Genomic DNA, 11156 nt, shown 5'->3' on the forward strand with positions numbered 1-11156 from the left:
AGGCACCAACTGGACCCCGTCTCACCCACACCATCTCACAAGTTACTCCCACCTCCCTCCCTCACTTCACCCGTTGTTGCCTCCTCGTCTGCACTCACTAGCCAACTCCACCCTGTCACACCCCTTCCATTATGTGCCTGAGCTGGTAAGACGCGAGTATCTAGCCCCACTGGTGTGTGTTCACGTGTCGCATTATGCTGGTGGCGTGCTGGGTAAGGTAGCATCTGGGACAAATGGACAAGCCAGATGGTCTCAGATTACACCAGTTTGTGTCCACACATTACCACCAGGATCCCCAGCATGGCTGTAGTTAATACTGACCGACCGGCAAACAAATCCACCTCCCATGCCAGGGTGCAATACTCTAAAGAAGAAACGAAGTATTTGTGAAGAAAATTATACAATATACAGGACACCTTCCCAGTTCGATCTGATGATTAAGAAAGATGGTTTGTGATTATAAGGAAACTCTGAAAAAATATCCAGCAATCACGCTCACGACTCAGTGCCTGCGTACCACATTCACCCACCTACCCTTGTACAAATACCATCAGCATCCACTGGCCACGCACCAACTACGCTACCTAGGTACCCCTACACATACCAGACACACCCACGACCCCATGCCCCCACACCACCCACACTCACCTACCTCTGTACACACACTGCTTACACTGACTGAGAGTGTAATCTCGATTCCTGTCACCTCTTTCTACACAGTTTTTTGCTGTATACAGCACGTTCATATTCACTTCTGTTTTATTTACGCAGTCTGTGCTGGTATCAAGGAAACAAGCTACATACATGAGAGTGGAAAGGAAAGGTGTAGTATGCAAAATAAATCGCTAAGGAAGAGGTGCAAGGAAGCCTTTTAACGCATAGGTCCTCAAAGACATGCACCTACCTTCACGCACTGTCCCGTCTCGCCCAGACCTTCTGGAAGAAGGTGTTCGTGCGCCTGACGGTCTGCACTTCAACTGTTCAACAACAATGACGACAAGGATACGTTCCAGGGGCTTCCACTTCAGGCTTGCTACTCTGTCTCCGATGAGTATATTTTCTAGTCATTTCTTCTAGCCATTTTTTCTTACTCATTTTGCGAGTTTTATTTTGTTTTTCACTTACCTGCCAATCATTTTTTTTTTTTTTTTGCTTCAGACTTTTTTTTACTAGTTCTGTGTTTTGCTGTCCATTTTGCAAATTCCCCCCCCCCACCTATCTTTCTTAAGTTATTATATTTTTATTGTCGCGGGCATTGGCTCGTTTCTAAGCTTTTTTTTTTTTTTCTGTAATTTTTTTTCATTAGTTGTTAAATATTGATCCATCAAACTCTGTCTCCAATAGCGCTGCCTTCTTTCGATATTTATTTCCATCTCAATCTTTTTCTGTTCCTTTTTTTTTAAATTCCAGTAATCTTTTATCATTTTTAAATTTTCATTCATCGTCCATAATGTTTACCTTTTTTTTTTTCTTCGTGTTTTCCAGATATCTTTCTTCATATATCTTTGTTCTTTCGCTTATCCCCCTTCAGATATCACTATTCTTTCTCAATCCACTTCTCGAAATATCTCACAAGACTTACATTTTCACACATCTTTAACCTTTCGTACTCACTTTCTACATTTCATCTTTGTCCTCGTCGTGACAAGATAAAATATTACTAACACTGTCCTCCCCTTAGAACTCCACAGTTATCCTGACATACTGGCTGTTAACTCATTCACTATTGGTTGGCTGTCACTTTTTTTGCTTTCTGGTTCACTGCTTATCACCACTTCCCTCCTTATTTAGTTTACTTTCCATGAATGTGCAAAAATATTTCCTTCTTAATTATCATGTCTCGAAAACAGAAATGCACTGTTACAGAATCCTTTATTACACTCCACACTTAACTTGCTCTAAGATCATCCACATCCAACAGCATCAGTTTCCCTGTATGTCCACGGGAGTTCTTTCACACGGATCGTCTAAGTGGCATAGGAGATATCGTAGCACTTCTTCCTTACCGATTAATAAGACTATTGCTCCTCCACATCCTGTTGCATGCAATTAACGTAAACTATATTGGTGTTACTACGATATACAGTACATAACATACAAGAGAATGTTTGGGTGGAATAAAACATAATTCGCTAAGAAAGATGTGTTACAATGACACACACTCAAAATAAATCCCTGAATTTCACCTGCAGCACGTCTCTTACAATATTGCTTCTGTTCTTCTTAACTACTTATATTTTCCACTACAAACACCACCTCTGCAGCCACTCTACCAGCACAAACTTGCCCTTAATTTCACTGAGGCTGATGCACACGATTACTTCCCAAGACGGTGATGAAGAGCGTCCCTTGGGCAAATAACAGCAGCAAATACTAACATTCTTCTCTCCGGGTCGAACAAAGGCGGTGATTCGGGTTGCCTCTTTGCTCGATCGTTGTTCGAGCTGAGATGGCGGTTTGGTTTGCCTCTCCACACGATCTGGGACTATATTTATAAACTCTCTTGAGCTTAAGTTGTGTGTAAGACTGTTTGAGTATGCGTTTTTCCTCATTCTTATTGCTACCGAACAATTTTTCAATTAAATTAATGAATGCTAAAGAGATAAAATACGAAAAAAATGACGTCCTAAACATCTGGAGATGTGGTTATTTATTTATTTATTTATTTATTTTAGCTATCTTCCGTTACCATGATTCAGCATCATGAATAGTCGTTTAAACCTAATGACGTACTTTCTGTTTTGTTCTTACTACTTTGAGACGACTCTGTTTAGACGAGGAAGAGAAATAATGTTCTGGAGAAATTAATGGAGCTGTCTCATACCCCGTCACTACTAATGGTCTCTCACAACTTAACAACATCGTCTGGAGGTGGCAAGAATAAAAATACAGAATACGTCCTCGGGCTGAGGGTGTTAGGCCTCGATCGCGTACTTTACTTTTAATGCTGTCCCAGATTTCCCCACCTACTGCTTGCCTTCACTTCTGTTATTTCCGAGGTTTTTCTTCCCTGATAATATGATGCCACTAGAGATAAACAAAAAAAGATTATCTTGCCTCGGCACCTACAGCTGATAGGAGTAAAATGGGTCTGGATGTTAGTTGTATAGTCCGCATTCACTCTGACCTGGAGAGGAAAGCCTTCTCGTGGTGGCACCCGTATGACAGTGTGGTTCCACTACCTGGTAATACAAACACCTTTCATTTCCCTCTCTATCCCCCAAAAGGAGGACGGTGGACCGCAGGACAAGGGTAACTTCAGCAGCGGTCCACTGCATTCACAGTCAGATGAGCCAGGGGTTGCAACCACTGATACTACTCCGTTGCCCTGACAAAAATTCCTTACCCCTATGAGCTCGGTTAGTTTGGACGGTCGATTTTGCTAGTAACCAAGGAGACTCACCTTTCATTAACTCTTTGACAAGCCACTCTGGTTGACAGAAATAATAATTCACTGACGATCGACCAAAGACGATTGGTATCTCTCTCTCTCTCTCTCTCTCTCTCTCTCTCTCTCTCTCTCTCTCTCTCTCTCTCTCTCTCTCTCTCTCTCTCTCTCTCTCTCTCTCTCTCTCTCTCTCTCTCTCTCTCTCTCTCTCTCTCTCTCTCTCTCTCTCTGTTTCTTCTCGATTTTTCAGCTTGTATATGAAGTTCAGATTTTTTGTACTCAGCCTTTACAACAAACTAAACTTCTGTAATATATTTGCTTTCCTTTGAACATTTTTCTTTCTCCCCGTCGCAGGAGCGCAACAGTTCGACCAGTTCGGCAAGGTCTTCACGGTCAAAGTCCAGTACATATTCTACAAGGAACGACCGGGAGTACGACCAGGCCAGGTGTCCAAGGTAGAACGACTCACTACCAAGATCTCCAAGTTCGCCCAGCATGGCATGGCCGGGGACTACGAGCACGTGAAGGAGTGTGCCAGCGACGTGCGGAAGCTGGGTATGCCGGTCGAGCAAGCCCCGAAGATATCGCAGTTGCTTAAGCTTGGCACGCAGAACTATGAGGATCTGAAGGTGGGTGTGGGCTTGCGAGAGGAGGGGAGAGGCAGGAAGAGGTTGAGTGAGGCAGAAAAGGGATGGGAAGGAAAGGCAGGAGGGGACAGAGGGAGGCAAGGAACGGCAAGGAGAGACAGTAAAGGAAGGGAATGTCAGGGTGAGGTAGGTGGAACGAGGTAGAGGAATGGAAAAGCAGGAAGAGAAAGAAGTAGGGAGAGGAGCAGGAATAGGCTGGGAAGGGCAAAGAGAGACAGGGAAGGACAATGAACGCAGGGAAGACAAAGGGAAGAAGAGGGAGAGCAGGGATTGGCAGGAAATGACAGGGAGGTTATGGTTAAATCGTACAGGAGTGGACTTCTAACGGAGACCTCGATCCTGTATGGGGCAGGGGTCATTATATTGTATTCAGTCTGGAGTCTTAACTGATCCTCCACATGATCCACCTACGTCATAAAAATACGTATGTCATCACGCCAGTCCTGAATATGACAGCTGCATCGTGTGTACAGTATGGACAGTGCGGTTACTAGCGCCCAAGCAAGACATGTGATTGTGTGTAGCGCAAATTGGTGGGTGTAGAAGGACGGCTGGACCTCAGGGAGCAACGAATCTAATCTTTACCTAAAGTCAATATAAAAAAAAAAAAAAAAAAAAAAAAATCAGCGAAGATAGATCAGGCAATAAAAAGGCAGATTGATAAATAATGATGACTTTTTATTTCAAATGCAGTACATAAGAAAACCTTTTAAGTACCACAGGCAAACAGTGACAACAAAAATGGCAGCCAGCTGGTTACAGGGGCAGCTCGTATCTCAGATCTACTTTGTCCTCTTCGATGACCAATCTTGATATTCCTCACGTCGAATTCTTGGATCCTGAACTCATTATTGGAAACACTACTGTGTTGTTTATTCTTACGAAATCGTACCAGACTTTAAATACCTCGTTCGTTACCCTGTAGCAGTTGCCTCACATATTTTCATCACATTTTTCCCACTAGCTTTTCAATAATCTGGGCAGTAAGACAAATTAATAGAAGTGTACAGTTAAATTTCTATAACATAGGTGATGAAGATAAGAAAGCATATTAACCTGGAAACATAACAGAGGTTTGTATTTCATTCATCTTACTACAGTACCGGATTCTTTATTCAACACAGAAGGGTGCCTTAATAGTGAAGGGAGTAATGAGGATTGTATTTAACCACTCTAGTTCGATAAGTCTTTCTTGATCTGAATTTATTTGTCTGGAGATACAAAGAAGTGCCTAAAATTTTTAACATCGTAGAGAGTGGATCAATCAGCAATGTCCTGAAGAAAATAAAAGGATAAACATTGCCAAACAATCCAGACTAATTATGTATCAAAATCCATATCTATTCCCATGTTAAGAAATTAATTAACTCGTGTTCTGGCAGCTGTTCTCGTCGCTAATAGAGGAGCAGCTGTTTTCCCTGACGGTGCACCGAGACCGCGGCCTCAACTACAAGTTCGAGGAGGTGCAGCTGACGGCGGTGGGTGAGATCTACGTGAAGCAGGACATGAAGGGCGTCGTCCACTGCATGATAGCCAGAGTCAGGATCTTCTTCCTTGGCTTCCGCTCTGGTGGGTTGGGATTCTCACTTGGATGAATTACTTAAAAAAAAAAAAGTTTTAAGCAATGCACAGTAGACTATCTAGGATGTTTGCTGCCTGCCTACTTTCCAGGTGTCAGATGAGCGGTACAGATTAAAACACAAACACATACACACACACACACACACACACACACACACACACACACACACACACACACACACACACACACACACTGTGTGTGTGTGTGTGTGTGTGTGTGTGTGTGTGTGTGTGTGTGTGTGTGTGTGTGTGTGTGTGTGTGTGTGTGTGTGTGTGTGAGTAGAGATTCCACAGGTCATATTATATGAATGCAGCAGTGTTTTAAATGCTTCCTAGAAATAAATGCGTCTAGTTGCTCAGCAATAAGAAATAATAATGTAATGCAAAGGTGTGGCTGCGTGACATATGTGACAACTACACCGTCAGGCATGCCGGACGTGGACCTTGGCATCAGCGACATGAGGAAGCAGGGTCGCGAGGTGGTGGGCCGCCACGACATCATCCCCGTCATCACAGAGGAGTGGATCAGGCTGGAGGCGGTCGAGTTCCATCGCTGCGTCGACGGCGAGGAGTTTGAGAAGACACAGCATATAAAGTGAGAATGATACGACTAACTCAGGCTAATTTGAGGGAATAAAAAGACTCAAAACGATCTCTAGAGGATATCTGGACCTTTACAATATATTCAGAACTGATCTTAAGGTATATTTTAGCTCTCAAATTGAAGTGAGAATTCATCTTTGGGAATATCTTCATTCAGAACTCCTTTTTAGGTATATTTGTATTCAGAACTGAACTTTGGTATATTTCCAGCATTATCCTTGAGAAATTTTCAGCTCCCTGTGAAAAACATTTCTTGGATGTATTTTAGCTTGATATTGTACTCCCTGGAAAAATGCTGACTCTTATGTTGTACAGTATTCAGAACAGATCCTTGGCAATATTTGGAGGCTATGATTGCATTCACAACTCCACATATATACTCTTTAAGTTTGTGATATTTTATATAAATATTATACATAGACTTGATCTTTAGGACATTATAGCATTTCGTATTGTATATAAAACGGATCCTTGAGAATATAGTGAACTTCGAACTGTACTCGGAATTGGTCCTTAATATTATTTTGTATTTCGTATTGTATTTAGAGTTTATCCATGATCCAATCCTACGTTGCCCCATGAGGAGCATAGGAGCCCGGGGCTAGGCAGTTAGTCCTGACATTTAAGATGAGAGTGACCAGCCTCACTTATCCCTGAGTGGCATTACGTGAGCAATAAACCCCAACCATCCCTTGGATATAAACCTTCACCAGCTCAATCCGATTGGAGCACAGTAATTACCCACTAAACCACCAGGCGCCAAAATTTGGTTATATGGTTACCACCCAGCGTAGTAAATAGTTTCCTGGTGTACAGGAAACCATTTGTCTTCTCACTCAGTGTAGAGTCACCCATAGGCAGAAGAAAGAGGAAAGAATGAGGGAATGAAAGACAGAAGAGGGAGTGTAAAGTCACCCGTAGGCAGAAGGACGAGGAAAGAAAGAAGAAGATGGAGGGAAAGAAGGATGGAGGAGAGGACAGGGCAGACACCCGAGAGCAGCACTACATTGAGTGAGTGGATAGTGAGCGCTCCCATCTACCACAATTTTAGCGTTTATCCTTGTGAATATTTTAATACACTCTATATCATAATACACTCTATAGCTAATGATCCTTGGGAATATTGTGAGTCTAACCCTTTCAATCTCCTGACGTCTTCTCATTTATAATGGCGGTCTCTAGACGGTTCCATTCACCTTTGAAGAGGCGGCGTAAATATTGCCTTCATCAACATCTTTGCCAACAAATTCCATCCTGATTTGAACAAAATCGTCTTACTGTGGGCAGAGTAAAATAAAAAATACGCCGTTGGATTGGAGGGGTTTATCTCTCACTCAGTAATTAAACGATCCTTGCTACTATTTTGAGCTTAATTTTGAACCCAGTACCGTCCTGAATCTAGTAATTTAGTACTCCATTAATTTCCCCAATTTAGTACTCCATTAATTTCCCCACAGGTTCAAGCCTCCTGACGCATGCTACATCGAACTCATGAGGTTTAGGGTCCGGCCCCCCAAGAACCGTGAATTGCCCTTGCAGGTGAAGACGAAGGTGACCATACAGGGAAGGAGGGTCGGTATCTTCTGTGACATCCTCGTACCTGGCTTCTCTGGCAGGAAACTTGGGCAGGTAAGCAGAGAGAGAGAGAGAGAGAGAGAGAATCCTTCAGTGTGATAACGCGAGTGCAGAGATTATAACCCGTATTTTTGTTTCCATGGGAAACTCGTAACACTTCTCCCTAGCGAATTAATTTGCTTGTTACACCATAATATGATCTTTGTGTGATAATATTTGACTAACACTGATATATTATGCATTAATCAAAGGCAAGAGAATAATAAAGTGCATGTTACACCATAATATGATCTTGTGTGATAATATTTGACTAACATTGATATATTATGCATTAATCAAAGGCAAGAGAATATTAAAGTGAACCAAGCGAAATAAATCACTGGGGAGGAGTTGACCGGAAAGCTTCTGTGCGAACGAGAATAGTACCTTAAACTGGTGATGGCCTCGCTTTGTCAGGTCCCGTGTGAGGACGTGGTGGTGAGGTTCCCCCTGCCTGAGTGTTGGATCTACATGTTCAGAGTCGAGAAGCACTTCAGATATGGATCCGTCAAGTCTGCTCACAGGAGGTGCGTGCTGATTCTTATTCACCATTACTCCCTGAAAGTTCTATCTGCTTATCCATTTATTGCCAGACGCTTTAATTCTAGAGAGGGTGGCCACGAGCAAATCGCCTCCTTGTCACTCTACCCTCGGTCATCAATCTACCCTCCCTCCAACTCACACCACCCTTATTTATATGCCTTTCCACCTCGTACATTCACCTCATCCATGATCTCCCCCCCCCCTCCTGTATGTTCTGCTTCTCATAATATCATTCTAAGATTTGAAAAATTAAAGAAGAGAAAAATACTTTTTTTTTTTACATTTTGACATGATGCAACTTTGTCAAAGTAAAATTTAAACATGTATTTCATAAGAATACATACAGGTATGTGTAAGCATTATATCTTTCCCAAATTTGCATTGTATATATCTAAAACCTGTTTAGGTAGGATTTCTGTGGCTGAAAAGAAAGATATAAGCACATAATTCAGGATTGTGTATGCTACTCATGTCATTATTTTTAGCATAATTTATAGTTGTTTGGCCTAGATCCCTATGACACAACCAATCTCCCTTGACAGAACCAGCAAAGTGAAAGGCATCGAGCGGCTTATGGGGACAATGGAGACGGCCCAAGCAGCTCTTACAGAAGTGACATAGGGCCAGATCAAGTACGACCACCAACACCGTTCCATTGTGTGCAGGATGTCATGACTACCGATGGAGGGCCAGGGCGCCTACACGAACCACACCTTCAGCTGCTGGATGAACCTGACGGCGTACGATCAGATGCCAGAGTCGCCACCTGGAGTTCACAATGCCGGCCACGACCGTCAGCCACTGTGCCATGCGATCTGTATCAGTAACAAATGAGGATCCGCCTGAGAAATACGTCAGATATCTAGCCCGTCATGAGTACCGTATGGAGATGGAGTTTTTCGTCAGATACTGGTCCAGCTGACTACGTGGCTGCCACCATGAGGGATTCCAAGACGCTGGCGATGGAGGAGGCAGCGCGCAAGCAACAGGAGCACCAACAGCAACAAAACAACGAGTCTAGCAGTGATGATTCGTCGTAACCAAGGCCATGTTTCCTCCACTCACCCAACATGTCACCCCCTCACTGATATACAGGGTCCCAGTGTCGTAGCTAGCGAATGATTCTGCCTTTGCATAGTGTCTGTTTGGTATACTACTGCTGCTACAGCGACGATGTCTTATGAGTCATGGTCAGCTGAGTTAGCCATATTCAACCAGTGTATGATATTCACTGGTAGTTAAAAGTTACGATTATCGGTGCATACGATAATTAAAAAGAACAGTGTAATAATGACTGAAATATTACATAATAATAAGATTAATGTGGACAAGTACACGATTTATTGTAGTGCCTAACTCCGTATTGTTATGTCGTACCAAAGGCCAAGTCATTTGAAGACACTTAAAAGCACAGGACCGCGTCCCTCCGGCTCTGGTGTCGAAGTATAAGGTGCGGCAAACTTCCTTGTAGTGTCGTGTGTCGGTGTGCTGAGCGGCGCCTGCAGCTGCTCGAGCCTCTACCGCGTCACCTCATACCACAGTGGAACAGTTCCTTGTAGCTGCTGTCTCGCCAAATTGTGCAGAACATGGGCCATGATGAAAAGTCTAGAAACTAAGGAGGCATCCACACCGATGGAAATTCTGCCACCTGCAGAAGAATCCTGAGTTCGTCATCGTGCAGGGCAACCTGATTCATGGGTCCCTTACCATGATAAGTAACCTGACTCACCTACACGAAATGGGGCAGGGAAAGAATTTCAGACATTTTCAGGCCCGTGACTCACTGCAGGGAAACTTTATTAAATGCGTGACCCATAGTACGATAAAGATGTAATGTTGTAGTTGTTTAAAAGTAGATTGAAACGCGTGCATAAAACATTCCTTGCTCATTTCTTCTCTTAACCAGTGGATGCTTCCCTCCTGTATAACCACCCAGTGTAAACAAGTCTGTTATGGCTCATTCATTGGTAATTAGCCGGTACCGAATACTGATGTAGCATGTATAACTTTATAAAAGTATTCAATAACGAAAATGGCTAGATGTTCAAAAGTTGCTCATGACAAGTTAAAGTATTGCGGCTCTGTCCAGTAGTCAAGGAATTATATTTTCAGTGGCTTCGCGGATTTCGAAATACCTCTTCTGTAGTGATTTATTCCACACATTACCCCTCAGCATCATCCCGTGTGTTATTGTTACAAACTATGTCTATATTAAAATGACATAAATACCGTAACATACAAGAAAATGTTAAGGTATAATATGCAAAATTAATCGTCAAGGAAGATGTGCTACGACGTCTTCTAAACCACCTAAAATACGTCTCAATGTAACGTGATTGGTTCAGACCACCACACTCCATCCCCTACCAGTTCTTGTCTCCACCCATCTTACTCTCTTATTTTATTCTTCTGTGTATTGTTCATAGCCCAGTTCCATCACATACTCCCTGTTATGCATTTCTTAATTTTTCTTGGTGTTCTCAACATTACCGTCAAAGAGCTAACTTCTCAATTGTCGCATACCCCAATTCTTCCACATCCTCTCTTCTCCATTCTCCTTATCATCTCTCATTTACGCTGTAAGACAGTATGAAGTTGGGTTTTTCATGTTCCAGTGTGCGATCCCATTCCTTATGCCATCGTCTCCTCTTTATTGCTCTGAAGACCAGAATCTCATCATTGTCGGAAATGCTGCATCATTCCCTTTTATCTCTCTTACCACTTGTAACCTGGAAACATGTAATCATTAATGGGTTGTTATTTGACATACTCTCGCCGTA

General features: G+C 42.8%; 1 pseudogene; it reads left to right on the plus strand.

The window, feature by feature from the left end:
• The first annotated feature begins 246 nt into the window (after positions 1-246).
• On the plus strand, positions 247-9416 carry LOC145399085 (protein stoned-B-like; annotated as a pseudogene).
• Positions 9417-11156: the final 1740 nt, after the last annotated feature.

Source organism: Coenobita brevimanus, chromosome 47 (genome assembly GCF_032717465.1).
Source record: "Coenobita brevimanus isolate Jiangsu-jjx chromosome 47, ASM3271746v2, whole genome shotgun sequence".
Classification (NCBI taxonomy): Eukaryota; Metazoa; Arthropoda; class Malacostraca; order Decapoda; family Coenobitidae; genus Coenobita; species Coenobita brevimanus.